Source organism: Triplophysa dalaica, chromosome 8, assembly GCF_015846415.1.
Source record: "Triplophysa dalaica isolate WHDGS20190420 chromosome 8, ASM1584641v1, whole genome shotgun sequence".
NCBI classification, from domain to species: Eukaryota; Metazoa; Chordata; class Actinopteri; order Cypriniformes; family Nemacheilidae; genus Triplophysa; species Triplophysa dalaica.
Window position 1 is genome coordinate 23,734,080 of NC_079549.1, and position 18,648 is coordinate 23,752,727.

An 18,648-nucleotide genomic window follows, 5' to 3' on the forward strand; every position below is an offset into this window, starting at 1 on the left:
GTGGAACAATAACACAAACTCCATCATCAAGAGAAGTTCAGCCTGCCACACAAACTAACCACACAGTTTTAGACAGCTATCATCAACTCACGTCATCTCTCAGTGTGTTTTATGCTTCACGCAGGAGAAGATCTTCTATTATCAGGGCGAGGGAAAAGATCACCGGGCACAGATTGCCTTACACCCAACACATGGTGTAAGAAGAGAGCAATCAAAACAATGTCGGACCCCTCGCACCCCACCCACCTCCAGTCTGTTCTATCAGGAGAGAGATTGAGCCATTGAGATAACAACAACCAAAGTTTCCGCCCCAAAGCTGTGTCTCTTCTTAACATTATGATAACCATAAAACTCATACCATGTACATAGAGAACTGTATGCTCCATATACTTGTAATTGATTTTTAAAGTTTTTAATTGCCAGTTGTTCAATTTTGATGTAAAACATGGAAGTGCTTGAGTTTATATTGAAATAGTGACCTCAGATTTTTGTTTCAGGATCAGTGGAGTTTAAAACGTTCTCTTCTGAAACTCTATAAGATCACAACAGTGTCACAAACTGAGCTCAGATTTCCCAGTTAACATTAAAATATACATTAAAACTTTAACGTTAACACAGACGAAATGTTTTTGCTCAGAGGTTGCTCTTTCAAAGCTCAGGAGATAATTTAAGTTTTTATTGAATTATCAACTTAGTCTCAGGTGTTTCTTTCAAAATCTTTTTCTGAAATATATCAGGGATGCTTAAATATTTTCCTTTTGCCTTCCATCTCATTTACGTCTAAGAGAAATAATTGGGATTAAAAATACTTTTTCTTGTGGACACTTATTCTTTTTACTAAGGAGAAACGACTGAGATAAATAGATTTCATGTGTGTTTTTTTCTCTCCCATGAGTCGAGCATGAAGCGTGTTTCTGCCCTACGCAGTGATTAATGAAAAGAAGGCGGCGTGTATGAAAGTCATGTAAGATCTGCGTGTTTCTCTGATGACCTCTGTATGAACGAGAGCCAGTGAATTCCACCGGGCTTTTGTGTGCTGCGATGTTCTTACAGAGAAGGTGAGCGTAAATACATCCTTCATCACAATCCCACAGAGCACACGGCTACATCAAGGTCGCAGGAGAACACGGTTCTTTTCTTCCTTCAGGAAAAAATACACGGATGAAAGGCACTTCTCATGAATGGAGGGACATGTCAGTGTCCTGTTACATTTGTATTACAACATTGCATTGCAAATAAAGTGTTGTATACGCTTCTATAGTCTTGGCAATCTAACATTATGTTGGGCCCACCTCAGATGTTTGACCTTGACTGTATCCAACCATCAATATCTTGGAGTGTCGTTATTTAATATTCATTTTGGTAAAAAATGTTTTAAACTGTATCCAGACGTGTCCCAAAATATCAGTAACAGGGTTGAACTAATTGTCTAATAAATATGTAGCCTAAAATAAACAGCTTATGTGATATTAAGTTTGAGCTCCTGATTAATATTTTCAATGACCATTTGTTGTTTTAGGTGTAAATTTAGGTGTTTAATTAGCGCTGTTTTTCTAGAAGGTGTCAAAAGCCGTAGAGTCTTTAATTTCACCCGAGAAGAGGTCAGCGTTGATGGAAACCCCTCAGACTTACGTCAATAGAGTTTATATTTACAGAGCATTCTTATGGAGAACTATTCACTTGTTCAGTGGTGACGTGAGGGTGACATCTATTCATTTCAAGTGGGGCTTCCGCTTAAACAGCTGTTTACTCATATTAAATATTTAAGCTAAACATTTATTTACTCAAACTGTACACTGCAGTCACCAGGCTCACGGAATCTCCGACATCAATATTGGAATAAATTATGAAAAATAAATTGCTGACTGGCCATGTGGGATTTCGTTACGAAGAAAAAGGTTAAGATTGCGGTTTTCCGATAGTTTTACATCTCGCCATGAGCATATATTAGCATTTTTTGTTGTTCGCCTTTAGCATCTTATTGAGCGTTTGGACCCAGAAACAGTATATGACCTTCCATATATGTTGGTCAGGCTTAACAAGCACAGAATTTTCATTCTGAGCCTATATTAAGCATATTAGATAGCCACATTGTTGCAATTTTAAGCCACCATTATGAACGTTGTGTGAACACTCTATGCTCTATTCTGTGCTTGTTATAATAACAAAGCTAGATCATAAATTGGAAAAGTCATTGTTTGGAGGACATTTTGGAAACTCCTCTTATGCCTTCGTATTAAAATAGAGTTGGTTTCTGTATAATTTTAATACTTTTATTTTATTTTAGTTTTAGTCTTTTGGTCCGAATACCAAATAATGAAAATATTGCAACAGCACTATACCATAACCATACAAAAAACAGGTTCAAGTACACTATACCTTTTTAAGTGCAGAATACTTTATTCTAATATCAGTTTAGTATCATGCTTGTTAGTGTCCTGTTTTGATTCTACTTGAGACAAAAAATACCGACTTTTAAGTTTATTAAAGTATACTTTTAAGTATACTTTAAAGAAATAGTTCACCCAAAAATGGTGGACCATTCACTATTCCTTTAAGTGCAACAGTAGTTGACTTTGAATGCGCAACTAGTTTACAGATATACCACAAGCAAACTCATAGGTATACTGTGACTAGTTCGATACTCGTAGCACATCTTATATTCTTGAAATATACTTTTGTAGGTCGATTTGGAGTAAATCTGGTCATTTGTCATTATGTACAAAGAAGATAAGCTTCAGTTCCACACACGCTTAGTTTACTCTACAAGCTTTAATACACAAAGTATATTTATGAAAGGAAATTTTATTTCATTTTTTTTACTTTTTGCAAGGGGTTTTTATTTCTATACTGCAAAAAATGACATTCTTACAAAGCATTTTTGTCTTGTTTTAAGTTAAAACTTCCTAAATCAAGATACAATTACAAGAAAAGTGACCTAAGATGTTTAGTCTTGTTTGATGAAAAATAACGTAAGAATTAAGTTCTTCCATGGGGTGGGAAACATAAACTTATTTTTCTCAACCCGTGGACAGATTTTTTTGCTTGATTTTACCATAAACGTACTTAATTCTTATATGATGCTTCATAAAGACAAGGCCAATATCCAAGGTCACTTTTCTTGTCTAGTAATTGGATTTTGATTTAAGAATGTTTGGACATGTATACTACAAAACAAGACACAGACACTAAGTAAGAATGTCAATTTTTGCAGTGTAACAGAAAGAGACGTGGTCTTCTTAAACTTGCCGCAGACAGCAACGAGACTGAACTGAGAGCAGATTGAGACTTTCTATGTGCAGATGTGTGTTCATGGAAGTGATGTAGAAACACTTCAGAGAAGAAGTTGTGGTACTGTCGGATGGTGTTTGGGTCTCACAGCAGTCGTGGTGCCAAGGCATGCGGTGGGCGTCTGCGTCTCAGCGGTGAAGAGCTCAGCGTGCCAGCAGCTGTGAGCAGACGTCTCTGAGGAGTCGCCCATCATTTTAATCTCACCGCTGAGAGTCGAGCAAACAGGCCACACAAACACAGGCAGATGTCAAGCTTTATTAAAAATAGACAGAGGTTTGTGTACTCACTGCTCTGCTGAGCTGCATGTGTTCCTCATGAACATTTAACGCTGTTTGTTTGCTTTCTGATGAGTGGAATGTAAATACTTTCATAACTTTACTAAATTTGTTCCCAGCAGACTTGGACATATTATCGATTAAATCTGTAGCAGGATGTATGTCTGTGTATTTCGTGCATCTTGTTAGCTCTTTAGGTTTGAATGGAACACTATGTATAGAAAAGCTAGCAAATAAATGACACAAAAACCAAATTTGATGAAAGCTCATTTACGATTTAACAAGGTTTGTATGACATCTGCTTATTCAATCTTTTGTGTTAATACATAAACGCGGTCGTTAAGGTCTCCTGGCAAGTAATGGAAAGCTTAATTTCTTTTTCTAATGAGTTATGAGAGTTATGTTTCTCATCGCCTCTATTCTCATTATACTCATATATGCACACTGGCACACAGTGAAATCTGCGGGGATAGAACGTGGAAGATCGTAACCGGCGAGATGCGCAAGAGCATTTTTGACAGAGTCTTGACATTTCAAGTGACAGAGAAGAAAAACTTTGAATTAAATATAGGAGTTATGTACATTGTAGAGCTGCTTCGAGTTGGAGTAGAAGATAGCTAGCTGATGATGTGATGTTTTATTTTATCACCCCTTCCTGTTATCTCTAGCACTGGGTTCACACTGAACGTGAATTATGCGCTTTGTGCGAATTCATTTCATTAAGTCAATGCAAAGATGCGTGTAGACGCGAACTCACGGCAGGCGGTGCGAATGACGTGAATCGGGCGGCAGGTTTAAAATATATGTCAGATCGCGTCACTCACGTGAAAATAAAGAACTTTTTTCCGCGAGTAATAAAGAATGTGGAACGTTACTGTTCGCATGTGGTGTGAACCCAGCATAAGCTTGGGGTTATGAATTCTAAATACTTTTTTTCTGCACGTTTGTTGTACGTATTTGCAGTGATTTGGCGTATGGAAGTCTTCTGGAAGTGAAATTAAAGATGGTATTTTCTCCTCTAACACTGGGTTCACATCAAATGCAGATTAAGCGTTTTGCACAAGTAAATTACATACAAATTTATTGCAAAGACAAGTATAGACGCGAACTACCAGCAGAATGAAGCCAATCAGGCAGAGCGATTGCCGCGAATGTGCGTAATAAAGAGCGTGGAACGTGATTCTTCGCGTTTGGTGTGAACCCAGAATAGAACATTTTCCATAGTAAACAAGTAGTAATCAATGTTTTTTAACCACGGCTACCCTTGTTTGTTTACATTTCACGCTTGTCTAAAACAATTTTCTTTTTACACAGGGATCAGACTCCTATGCGACAGTCGTGTTGGCAAAAATGCCCTCGGGTTATCTGAGAGTCACCAGAGTCTGTATAAATTAGATTAGCATTGAAATTGCCTGGCCAGTTTATACCTTTAAAAGCAGCACATAATCTCTCAAAAAGTCCACCGGCCACCGATCTCTTCTCAACTGTTTACATTACACTTCAGAGGAGTTTACTTTACTGTCAGAGGCAGATTGCCAATAAAGCCAGAAAGCAAAATCAAGACGTTACAATATTACTTTATAAATGGCTTCAGGTTTTTAATAATACTGTAGCCTAAAGATTAGGCTACCTTTTATAAAGATGTTTTCCATTGGAAAGATTTTTGTAATAAAATTATGGAAGATGAAATGTTTTCCACGCAAACTAACATAAAAAACACAGAAATCAAACCCATTGCTGATGTTTAGTTTGTTTTGTTTTCTCTTAAAAACGATTCCTGGAGGAGGAGGATGTCATTAAGAAGCCATATTTTGTTAGTTCTCAACGTTCAATTTTGAAAAGAAAAGCAAGCTAATATGATTTCTGTCTGAACATGTTGAGTTTAATTTATGGTTCAATACATCAGTGTATTATGAAAATATGATAAGAATGCACTCTGTACTTGAGTTTGTGTTTTGTTATCGTAGCATGAAGAAAATAAATAATAATGTTCAGATAAAGGACAGATTATGCTGGAGGGAACAGTAAATCTCTTCCTCCCGTGTTTTATATCAAAAACTCATTTCAAACAATCAAGATTGATTTAAAATGACGGACAATAAACAAGTTGCCATTTAATATATCACAACACAGATTACTTTCTCAATAACTGTTTTTGTTCATTTTATCTTGTTAACCAAAAAACAGATTGCGTCTTTAAGTGAAACATTTTTCACAGAAGTTTGAAGATGTCGAAAGGTCTCACGATTAATGACTTTTTTATACATTTTTAATTCTTTCGAAGAAAAAATACAATCATCACGCTGATAGACATTAGACATCTGCTGCGTATCCACAACGGTGTTCATTTTAAAGATTCATTAGAAAAGCAAATGTGAACGTTTGACTGCTCAGAGATACAATTCAACAGCAAATGAACCGATGAATCGTCTTCATCCGAAATAATGAGAGAGCTTTGACTGTATGATCCTTTACTGTGAATTTCTTTGTGAAACATGAAATTATGTATTTGTGTAAACCAACTGGAAGCGTTTGTTAATTTTATTAAAGCATCATAGTGTGTGCATAAAAATGTCAGTTAAATTCGCGTTGGGCACATTCTTCTAGAAAATGCAAATATCGGCCAGAATTTATGACCGTTTGCAGGGTAATACAATAAAACTGCCATTGCAGTGATTGTTACTGCACATTTTATAACCAAATGAAATAACCGTTCTATCCTAAAATGATGTAATTGCATTCATCTAATACCCTAAAATCTGATCTCATGTTTGCAGAGGTTATGCAAGTTATGCTTATATTAGCATTCTTGTATTCTAGTCTCAAACAGACGGCGAGTGACTGGTCTCAGATCAGCGCCTTCTGGGTAACCTTTACCATTTGTGCAGTGACTCGGCTGTTTACCTGCGTATCACAGCGCGGCGTGTTAGATCTTGTGTGTGGAGAGCAGGCCTGGGAACAAGAGGCAATGAAACCTTAATTACATCCTCTCTTATCTTGCTTTTCCCTCCCTCTCTCTCTCTCTCTCTCTCTCTCTCTCACACACATCCTATCAGCCGATGTATTAGTGTGCATTGCATGCTGCCACCGCCTCACCTGTGGATAAACAACACTAGGGATGTGTTGTCAGAGAAGCACACGGTTCTGCTAACAACACGCAACCTTACGCACCAGCGCATTTTCCTCTTGTGTTGTACTCCTGCTTCTGTGGTTTATTATTCATGATCTGAATGATACTGGAAATGATGTTTGAAGGGGCGGAGCAACCGTCCAAAACGTGTGCTTGAGCGAGTTCTTTACTTGTAGAGGAAAATCACTGCAGTAATATTTTATTTATTCTTGTATTCTTGAGCACCAATTGTTGTATGTTTGAGTTATTTCGATTAATAGTAGAGCTGGCCGAAGCAAAAAATACTGGAGTATAATTATGAAGCATTTACTGTATTAAAATGTTGTAAACAGTTGGAGAGTATTATATTTTAGCGTTTTATAATGTATAATACTAATGACGGTTTTATCTGACGTGCGCGCCTGGCCCGCAGTTCACTTCCAGTCTGTGTTTAGTTTCAAAGTAACAACTTATTTTATATTAAATTTAGATAAATATTTTAATGTATATTTATTGTATTCAATTCGATTGAAACTACTCAACACTTCTTCCAGAGGCAAGATTTTATAATTACATTTATTTAACAGCTGACCGGCTAACGGAAGCAGAAGATATTTAATAAAGTTCTTTGGCAAAGAATCCATAGGGTCGTAGATTCTTGTACTTCCTGCCTGAGACAAAAGCAAGGGTGAAGGGTATGTACAGGGACCGACCCGGTGAGGGTGGGGAGGAGGAGGGGGAATTTCGGCGTCAGTATCTGCAAATGCACATGTTGAGTAACTAAGTACGGATCTTATACTCCATGTGTTGGATGATGAAAGGCTAGAACTATAGGTTATAACGTTACATAGTATTAAAGTCTTCCTGGCAAAACTTGCGCTTAAACTTACATTTATCGATTCATTTCGCATAAATTTGGGCCACATGTTTAGTGAATTATCAAAATACTCAAGTGTATTTTAGTATTTAGTTTAGTAACTGTAGTATATTGTAGTGTATTATACTGTAACAATTCCAACACTTTGTTAGTATTAACTTTTGTAAATTGATAATAGCTATTGTACAATTCTGTGAAAATGTCAACCTTACCTCGAAAAAAATACGTTTTTACCAATGTTTTTAACTACAGTAACAGCACAGATTTTAACATTTGGTGATTCAAGAACCCAAGTGAGATCTCTCATCAAATTTGTAAAACATGTGTTTTATTTTTAGTTCATGATTTTTCATTGTTAGGTAAGTGACATTTTCAGGATTGTCACATCCATAACGCTACATATTCCTCATAAATGGACACAAGAAAATTTAAATAAAATATCTATTTGATGTTCTAGAAAGATTCATCACTTCTCTATTCATTGGGTTTTATAACTTCAGGATTCTGCATTTTATTTCACAGAAATCCTACAAAGTTTGTCGTCTCTCAAAAAACGCTTCCATTTTTAGTCAAATCCATAACGCATGTTTATTTCCCTTTTTTAAATACAAAATTTCTTCATAGACTGACAATTTTTTATGTTCAGACTGTATCAACAAGGGTTCAGTAAAATATAACAGATGATATAATATATTCGTAACAAATTCATTCTTTGAGCACTTTTATGTCACGTCCATAACGCTGGAACTGCCCTATAGCGAAAACCGTAGAATACCCAAGTATTTATTGCAGCACACTGTGGTATATTCTAGTCATTTCTGTACTTTGATGATGTAAACAGTATACTGTAGTATTCACTAGCCTATATATAACCCTTTAGTTTCTAGGAATTGTACTTCACTTCACTATTGTGTATTGTGCTTTTCATGACTAATTCTCATTAAACTGGTGAATTTAGCCAGAATAAGGCACAGCATTTAACGCAACACTGAAAGTCCTGAAAGTTCTTTCGCTGCCATCAGTGTAATGTTGTCAGCTGAGTCACAGTCCATGTTCCTGCATTCAGGTCTCCAGAGTGTAGAATGTGTCAATTCATGAATGTATATTTATATAGTGTAAATCCCTTAACATGACTCAGCAAGAGCGATGGCAAAGCATCTGTTGTGTCAAAGTGTTTCCCAAACATTTTATAATGTACAAAATAAACATCCCTACGTGAACAGCATCTCCTCTCTCTGAACGTGCACACACAGTATTAGTATATACTGTTTTGTACAATATTTCAAAAATATTTAAATTAATAATATCAAATGCCTTAAAATTATAATATTCATGTTAAATGCATCTACCACAAATCACTTTTAAGTATTTGTTACGTTTGACAAAATAATATGTGACATAGCAGAATCTTTTCAAAATAAAAGTTTGTGCATTAAGGAACTTTGCAATATTTGGTTGTATTGTTGAAAACGAAAGTTTTTTGTGTTTATTTTTCGTGCTAACACTCTACGACGCACACAGAGATGGACAGTAATGTCTTTACAGTATGATATTGAATGATATTCAGTCAATTTTCGAGCATAAATGTTTCCATTCATGTGTTGTGAGTGAAATTGAGAGAACGCTTTCAAATCATATTGTCAAGTCAATCTCACATTGTCAAGTTGGATAATTTTTTTATTTAAATGCCAAATTTAAGTTGTGTGTATCAGTTCCTAATAAATACATGAATGAATGAATGAATGAATGAATGAATGAATGAATGAATGAATGAATGAATAAAAAGAAAAAGTAGTAAAAACTAAAGATGAGGATTATGTTAAAGTGTTTCCAAGACCATTTTAATATGACCTACATATAAAACTCAATAAATGAAAAACATCTCTAACATAACAGTGGCAATAGTTGGAGAACAGCCCAAGTCTTTCTGGCCGCACAAACAAAGATTCAGAAGACAAATAGCATGAGACAGTTGAATTACAAGTGAGCGGATTCACCGCTGGCTACACCCTTGGAGTAAATCTTCTGTTCCTTTGACAGTGAAACCTGAACATTTCTCTCTTTCAAGATCTCACCGAAGTGTCTTAATAATGATAATGACGTTTGACGTCTCCAGGTTCATTCTGCGCTCCTTTCTGCAATATTCTCTTTGATGAGTTGTCGTTCCACCCTACGGTGTCGAGCGGCCTGCTTAACATTCTCCGCGCGAGCGTGGCCCGATAATGAGGAAACGCAGTTCAGACTCACAAAATTTTCCCTGGTCTTTAGATCCTATTAGCTCTCCCCAGACGATTTCTCCTCTCGCAGGTCAAAGAGAAACCTGCCGGATGCAATCAAAGCCTTATTTTAATCACACAGCTGATTATAGCCGTGTTTTATTCCTGCGCAAGATTTCAGGCATTGTGGGAAACGTCCGGGAAGACGGTGTAAGTGACAGAACTGTGCGCATTTTCATTTACACCGTGTGCATTTTCTTTTCAGTGTCTTCGTTTTGCTGAATGGAGCTGTGACTGATCTGTACCTGCGTCAGGTTATCATCATTGTGAGCAGAACCCATTCCTAGGCAATTACAGTAAGACAACGTTTATGATGAGTGTGATTACATCTTGACTGTGTCACATTTTGCTTATTACTGTACATTTTTGTCTGCCGTACATCAATATTACAGGTGTAGTTCACTTTCAAAATAAATGTTCATGATCATTTACTCACCTCATGTCATCCAAGACGTTATGTATTTATTTCTTATGTCGAAAAAGAAATGAAGGTTTTTGATGAAAACATTCCGGGATTTTTCTCCATATAGTGACTTCAATGGACTCAAAAGGGCTGAAGGTCAAAATGACAGTTTCAGTGCAGCTTCAAAGGGCTTTAAACCATACCAGACCACGAATAAAGGTCTTATCTAGAGAAACGATCGATCATTTAAAAAAAAATGATATGCTTTGTAAACACAGATGCTCGCCTTGCTCTGTTCTGCAATGCACGTTCATGACTTCACAAAATACGTAATTATGTTGAAAAGGTCGCGCGTGATGTAAGCGGAAGTACCGAGTCAGTGTTTACAAGTTGAACATAATTACGTATTACGTGAAGTCATGAAGGCGCATTGCAGAACAGAACAATGCGAGGATTTGTATTTATTAAGCATTTACATTTTTTTAAGAAAATTATCGATGGTTTCTCTAGATAAGATCTTTATTCATGGTCTGGTATGGTGAAAACCCCTTTGAAGCTGCACTGAAACTGTCATTTTGACCTTCAACCGTTTGGAGTCCATTGAAGTCACTATATGGAGAAATATCCTGGAATCTTTTCATCAAAAAACCTTCATTTCTTTTCCACTAAAGAAAAAACATTGAAACATCTTGGATGACATGTGCGTGAGTAAATGATCATGAACATTTCATTTGAAAGTGAACAACTCCTTTAAAACTCAAAAGTTGTTTCTCCCTTCACTGACATTTACATTTCAATGCAAAAGTTTGAGTTTTTAGTTGTGTTTCATTCATCCTAGTCTCAATAAAGTTGAAAAATAAAAAGAGAATCAAATGAGAATGTTTATTGAAATACTAAGAGTCTGAAGGTGTAAATGAATAGATTGTGGAGGTCAAATAATCTGGATTTGGGTAAATGTGAGGAGATATGTTTGAGTTCATATTGAGATCTTCAATAATATTGACTTTTGATTGCAGACTTGACAAATCTGAGCTCATCTTGACAAATTGTTGACATCTCTTGTTGATGACATTTTTAAGATTTCTGACTCTTTTTTTCAATTTTCCATTTGCTCTCCATTGAATCTCATTGATTTCATACCTGAGAGGAGCAGGACAGAGTTAAATGTCCTTTGATCAGAAACATTCTTTGATGATTTTATAGTTTTATTTCATTCGGATTTGAATGTTGGGTTTTGACAGATATTGTTTTAGAACCTTTGATTTCCCTGGGTGTTATTTCTGTGTTTTAGCGTGATGTGAAATATCAGTTCATCTTTTATTGCCTCGGAGCGCCGCTGTTGTTTTATCAGACGCCAGCTCTTTCATTTGCACTTTGCTAAATTACAAGTTCAATTATCGACATTGTTGTGTCACATGATTATACGGCAGTGAGAGGAAACTTGTTTCAGGTTGTGTAAGGCTTTGGGTCAAATGGATCTCGCTCACATTTATTCATATTCACATATTCAAGGCCCGGCTTTTTGGAACGTCAACAAAAAAAATGTTACATCACTCTACGCTGTGTGTTGGGTCCCTTTAAAGAAACAGTTTAAATAAAAATGTTGTCATGCTCAATCTCCCAAAGGCTTTCTGTTTTTGGGCTTTTCTTTGTTTTGGGTTTTTGTGTAGTTTGAGGCTCTTCTTAATCCTCAAAAGGACGCAAAATGCGTTCTTGTGTAAAACAAACAAAAATATAATGCCTGTATGATGAAAATCGTGTGTTGAGTAATAAAAAAATTTTTTTTATAAACTTACCCTTTATTGAAACGAATTCTGTGTTTATTTATTTAGGTGACCCAATGTTCAAAGTGTTGATGATAGGCATCATTTGAAGAATTGTTGTAAAAGAATCTTGTAATTAAAAAGAAGCTGAAGCCTTAGATTTCAAATAGTCTCAATTGAAAGAAACAGACCACAACGTGAAAGTGATTTGTGTGTTAACGTTAAAACATAAATGTCATAGAGGTTTAAAATGACATGAAAATGACATTTGGGTGAGCTCTCCCCTTAAAGAATGAGGTCACATTTCAGGTTTTATTTTAGTCGTGTTTATTAAACGGACCAAATCAAATTGATCTGACTGTAAACATCTGAATTTCCTGCTGATTTCAGTCATTGTCCTTGATGGAGGACGTGTCAGTCAATAAATCATCCACAGTCGAGTTTAAGTGTGCTGTGTCCGTGTAGCCGCAGAGACCCTGAGACACCACACAACAGCCACACCATCTGCTCGAGCTCTAATGACTACCTGAGAGATAGAGAGACGAAGAGATAGAGAGACGGAGAGAGAGACGGCAGAACATCTGAGAATTCAGAAAAAGAAAAAGAGGTTCAGAGAAGTTACAAATCCAATTCAAGGAGACGGGGGATTAGATAAGTGGCCGAGACGCATCATGTGAATTAAACATGAAGCTGCGTTCACAACACAGTTGTACTTCTGTAACGTGGTGTGTTTTTGAGCGTTGTATTAAAGGCTGAGGGGATTCGGTTTTGTTTGTTTGTAGATCAGAAAATCAGTAATTATGTTACGGGGAATAGAGAGTGAGAAAATTGCCAAAAAATCAGTGAAATAAAAGAAGGGTGTAGTCACCAAAAAATAACACGAAATAAACACAAAAGGGCTTCTGTGCGACCACAACCAAACAACACATCACATACACACACAGAGTTTAACACAAAAACACACATGCTCAGTTTAACACAATCACACACATGCTCCAAATAAACACTACCATACAAACATGATCAATGATTCACACACACATGCATTTAGAGGATAACACACACACATGTTTAGAGATTTACACTAACACACACAGAGTTTAACACAGATACAAACACACATGCTCAGAGTTTAACACACACACAGTGTTTAACACAAACACACACATTCTCGGAGTTTAGCCCACATGCACACGCATGTTTAGAGATTGACAAATACTTTACACACACACACATACTCTGAGTTTTGCACACACAGACCGAGAGTTTAACACGCACACACACTTTAACACAGAGACACTCATAGTTTTACACACACACACACATTATCACACAGACACTTGTAGTTTAATGCAATCACACGCACATACACACACACATATGCACACACAGTTTATCACAGAAACTCAGAGTTTAACACTTACACACTTACACAAACACAGTTTAACACAGAAACTCAGAGTTTAACACACATACACACATACAGAGTTTAAAAAATGAGACACAAACACATCAGTTAACACATCAGTTAACACACACTCGAATGCATGGAGACGCCAATAATAAATCACATTATATTTCAAAACAAATATTACACACTGACTTCACTGAACACACACATCAGACAATCTTCAGTTGTGCCTTCCAGGGTTGTTGAATACTTTTATCCTGTCTTACAGCATCACACCTGCAGCTAATATACTATATCTGAAAGTAGCGTGTGACTGTTCTGTTGTTGTATTATTTCTTTGCCGTTTTTAGTGTAAGGATGTCGCAGTGGTCAGCGCACAGATTGTGTGTGTGTGTTATCTGAAGTTGGCACTGCCACGGCTCTGATATATGCGCACGAGCGAGAAATTTGGCAGGGATGTCATCTGTGTGACAGGAGCTGCTGGTCCGAATGAGTGTGTGAGATCTCTGGAGATATCTCGACACCAGCCAACACACTCTTTATTAAGAGTTAAGCTTACGGATTGTATCTCATCGCCACGTGGCGAGAAAAACACACAGACGAGCCAATAAAATACTGTTATTTCAATCCAAACCTTTGAGGAAACGAAGCAATATTCCCTGCGTCCCCTTATAAAGCAGATTGGTGTTTACTTGACATTTAGATTCTGATTCGCCGCTGACATTTCCGGGGAGATAAAGATGTGCACGCTGTTGTTATACATTATTCAGAAGAGACAGCCACGGTCATGTCTTATTGCATCACATTCTGACACAAGATCATATTTCCCCCTCCGTTTGTTTCTCACGGGAGTCGCTTTAGACCCAATGCATCTTTAAAAGAAGAACTGTTGGTGGAGGAATTGTACTGGTTCTGGTGTGTTATATTGAGGTTAAAGCTTGTTTCGTTTGGGCGTCCTTGAAAAATATGCACGGTTATATTTGTATAACTGTTATGTATAACAGAGCAAACATTCAACAGAGAGGAAAACATGTATTCGTTCAAGTTTTTTAGTGCATTTGAAAGAATAATCTCGCAGAAGATTCCACTTGTTGTTGTGTGTATTTTACAACCTAAGGCCGTGTTCACATTTGACGTCTTTTTTTAATTATAAACTATTCCAAAGCTGAGTACTATCATGTGTTACTATATAAACTTGAACATGTAGGATTGTAAGACAATCTGTGAAACTAAGTAAAATAAATATTTACTGGACTACTTAATAAAAAGAGTAAACACAACTGCAAGTCACGTATTCTTCAAATTTTTCATTATACTTTTTAAGTATAGTCCACATATATCTTTTCTGTCAGCATCTGTCAAGTATACTGAATTGTAACTTTATGTCTTATTTTCAGTTTTAAAGAAGTAAACTAATAGCACACTTGAAGATAAGTGTCCATGTTTGATCCAGCCATTTTCTTTTATAGCGTATAAACAGTGTAAGTCTTTGAAGTTGTTTGTGAACGATGGATCATGTTCCTTCACGTGGCCTTGTCTTTCTGAAGTCTGATGTCCAGAACTGTTTAACCGTTGCAATCACAATCTGAGAGTAAATGAAACAACACTATTAAAACATCGCCTCCGTCTGGCCTTGGTCTCATATACAGATGATACATCAAAGCAGAACAAACGACGGTCTATTTTCTTCAGCATCTGCACCATCACCCCAATAAATCTGTGTCTCTCTCTCTCTCTCCTTGGGATGCAGTTGTTTGCCTTCTACAAGGATGCTCCATATATATATTTATATATATTCATATCACAGCATGTCCCAGACGTCGGGCCAATAAATTCATGTCATGCTTCATTCCCTTAGAGCTTTGACTTATTAGAAGACTTTAATGGAGTTTTGTAGCTCCCGTTTTGTCACGTATGATGTAAACGGGAGGGTCGCTATCACCTTGCTTGACTTCCACCGGCAATCTGGACTTCTAAAGAATAATCACATTTGAGAAGATGTCAAAAGGGCGGTCGGTTAGAGAGGACACAGTGCCTTTATATGAAATAGACTCATTCTTTATTGCAGATATTGCAGTGATGATGAGGAATGGAAGACGTTGTGAGAACACAAGCACGTGTCTCCGGTGATGTTTATACAGTGGATTCACTCTGTATTCAATCTACAAATAACACCTGTGAAATTAGATGTGGACGCAGCTGTGTTTTGATCTGGAAAGGGTTGGCTCTCCGTGTTGTTCATTAAAATGGGTTTACGTGGCATTACGGCTCTCGGAATAGATCAGCAACATTGATTTATTGTAATCTGCCCTCGCGCGTTGGCGCTTTGTGGGTTTTGTGTGCTTGATTTTTCTTTCTCCGTTTAATTTCTCTCCGAGTGTCGACAGATAAAATGCCTCTTAACTTCACATTTCCTCATATTTGCTCAGTTTGGTTGTTGGAGATGTGAAGCTGAGACACCCGAGCGGTTCTTTGTAGCAGGTGCGTGATGATTGATGTTTCTTTAATTGATGAGCTTAAATGATTTTTTGTGCATTTTGTGCACAAACAGCTATGATACAGTATATACATCAACTCTTCACAAGGTTGTGGCAAATTAGGACAAAATCTGTGCCATTACATTTCCATTGTTCATTTTGGAATTTTGATTGGATTTAAAACATTCAAAGATAAGATTATCTATGAGAATTGAATGATCAGCGGGACACGGGCGCAAAAACACATTAACATGAGATACTGTATAAGTTTAAACCAGAAGACTTGGATAGTTTATCCAATAATGTAAAATCTGTCAACATTGACTCACCCTCGGATTGGTTTAAACCTGTATACATGTATTTATTCCAATGAACACAGAGAAAGATATCTGGAAGAATGTTAGCAATTTTCAGTTCTGTGACATCATCCACTACAATAATAGGAAAAAAATATTGTTTATCTTTTTGTTCTGTTGAACACATAATGAGATATTTTGAAGAATTTAGGAAAATGAAGAGTTCTGGGGTACCTTTGACTACCATTTAATTCTTCCTACTATGGAAGTCAATGATGTCCGGGAACGTAGAATTACTAACATTCTTCCAAATATCTTCCTTTGAGTTCATAAGAACAACGTTTATACAGGTATGTAATAGCATAAGGGTGAGCAGTGTTTTTGGGTGGTGGGAGGTGGTGCCATCCAGATCTTGCACTCAACTCAACTCAACTCAACTTTATTTATATAGCGCTTTTTACAATTTTCATTGTTACAAAGCAGCTGTACATGAGACACATTTAATACAAGTATGAATTCTAAAGCAGCCCCCCCGGCCAGGCAGATAGTGCAAAACAATATGCAAACGGTGGTGAGGAACCCAAAACTCCCATCGAGAAAAAAAACCTCATGGGGAACCCAGGCCCAACCAGGGGATTCCAGTTCCCCTCTGGCAAAAGCTGCTGCCTCTGCACAAGCTCAACAGTGCTTGCACAACAAGGCTTAGTAAAAATATAAAAATTAAGGATTAAAGATTATCATTAACAATCTAATAGCATTTGAAATGTTGTAGGAAAAACAAAGTTGTCGCGTCCTTTATCCAGCTCTATCCGCTTAGCACTTGTCAGGTCACCGCTTTCCATTCTCAGCTCTGCCACCAGCTCTGCACACATACACACACTACCATACCTGTAGTGGCTTAACCAAAGTGACTTTGACATATTAAAATTAATACAATTAGATGAAAATTACAATTATTAAGTTACATAAAAATATAAAAAATATAAAAAAATTATTCAACCAAATAGAAAGTTTTTTGTATCATTTTCAATTAACTTTTCGTTTGGGAAAAAAATAAATAGAGTAAATCACGCATGTTAAAAAATCTGAACTTTGGCGAAAATTCAATAAAGACTAAATTCTGTTCTTTAAAATTATTTGCAATATTTATGGTTATGGACATGACACTCTCTGTATTTTGGCTAAAGCAGGCTTATGTAATATTAAAAACTATCTCCAGTAGTTGACACATTTCTACACATGACCTGTAGTATCATGACAGTTTGCGTGCACCTTTTACGTTTAAAAGATTTTTGATCTAAAAGATTTTTGTTAACTTTGAGTATTTCTCAAAAAGCCTGTGTTATTCTCCAATGTGTATGTGCTGTTTTTATTCTGCAGATGTTGAGGTGGTGTACTCTTACATGGACAATCACTCGCTGCTGTATTTTTTATAGGAGCTCCATCTGTCAATACTGTGTTGTAATGAGAGCATGGCCTTGAGTTTTGATCTTGCAAAGTAATATAGTTTGCATAAACTAAATTCAAGAGTTTACCAAGTGATTCATGATTCACTTAAATTTACATTGCTTACTGATTAGACTGTTAAGCAAACCACAACATTGCATCGATAATACAGTTGTGCTAGCTCTTTTCCATATTTGTTAAAGTAATAGTTCTCCCAAAATAAAAATTAACCTAAAAATGTTTCACCCTCATACCATTTTATGACTTTAGTTCTTTTGCAGCACACAAAAAAAGTTATTTTGAACAAGGTTGATAACTATTGACTTCCATTGTATGAACAGAAAACCTCTAAGATGAGACTAGTTTATAACAAAATGAGGGTGAATACATGATGACAGAATTTGTATTTTTGGGAAATAAAAAGTAACATTGGCTGGAGGTTTATGGTCGGTTGTAGGAGTTTAAGGACTAGCCTGAGGGTCTTAATCTCACGATAAGTCAATGAGGACTTTTAATAGTTATTTTAAATGCAACAGGAAGGAGCTGATTAGTTATAAACTGCGCCTTAGGGCTTAAAAGAGGTTGTTTGAAAAAATAAATACTAGAGATTTAAGAATTAAAGTAGGAAATCGTTATCAATTTTATAGGATCAGTTTTATTTTGAATGAACTATTACTTTAACAAATATGGAAAAGTATAAGTTATCACAAACTTGTTTTCTTTGCAGCATTTGAGCTCTGAAAAAATACAGAGCATCTGTTCTCGTCACGTTTCTCCAGTTTTCATTTTCTGCAAATAAATGCAAATAGAAACAATGTTTTTGTAAACTTTGTAAAAAAAAATATTGTTAGTAGTTCAGAGAATGAAACAAAAAGAATAATTTTACCGTAACACAAATAGTACGTTTTAAAACAAGAAAACTGATTTTGAAATAGTCTCTTATTTTTTTCCGCGGCTTTATTTGTAATTCAGACTTTCATATTTTAATTAATAATATGGCATTAAAAATAAATGTTTAACTGTA

General features: G+C 36.2%; 1 protein-coding gene across 2 annotated transcripts in view; it reads left to right on the forward strand.

The window, feature by feature from the left end:
- The window catches only part of b3galt1b (UDP-Gal:betaGlcNAc beta 1,3-galactosyltransferase, polypeptide 1b), a 107,811-nt gene that overhangs the window by 71,220 nt on the left and 17,943 nt on the right, over positions 1-18,648 (forward strand). The window contains exon 3 of one of the 2 annotated variants that reach the window (XM_056755195.1): positions 10,034-10,124. The exons of the other annotated variant lie outside the window; for it this stretch is intronic. The gene's annotated coding sequence lies outside the window, so the exon portion shown is untranslated. The remainder of the gene's footprint in view (positions 1-10,033; positions 10,125-18,648) is intronic. 2 annotated transcript variants of the gene reach the window in all.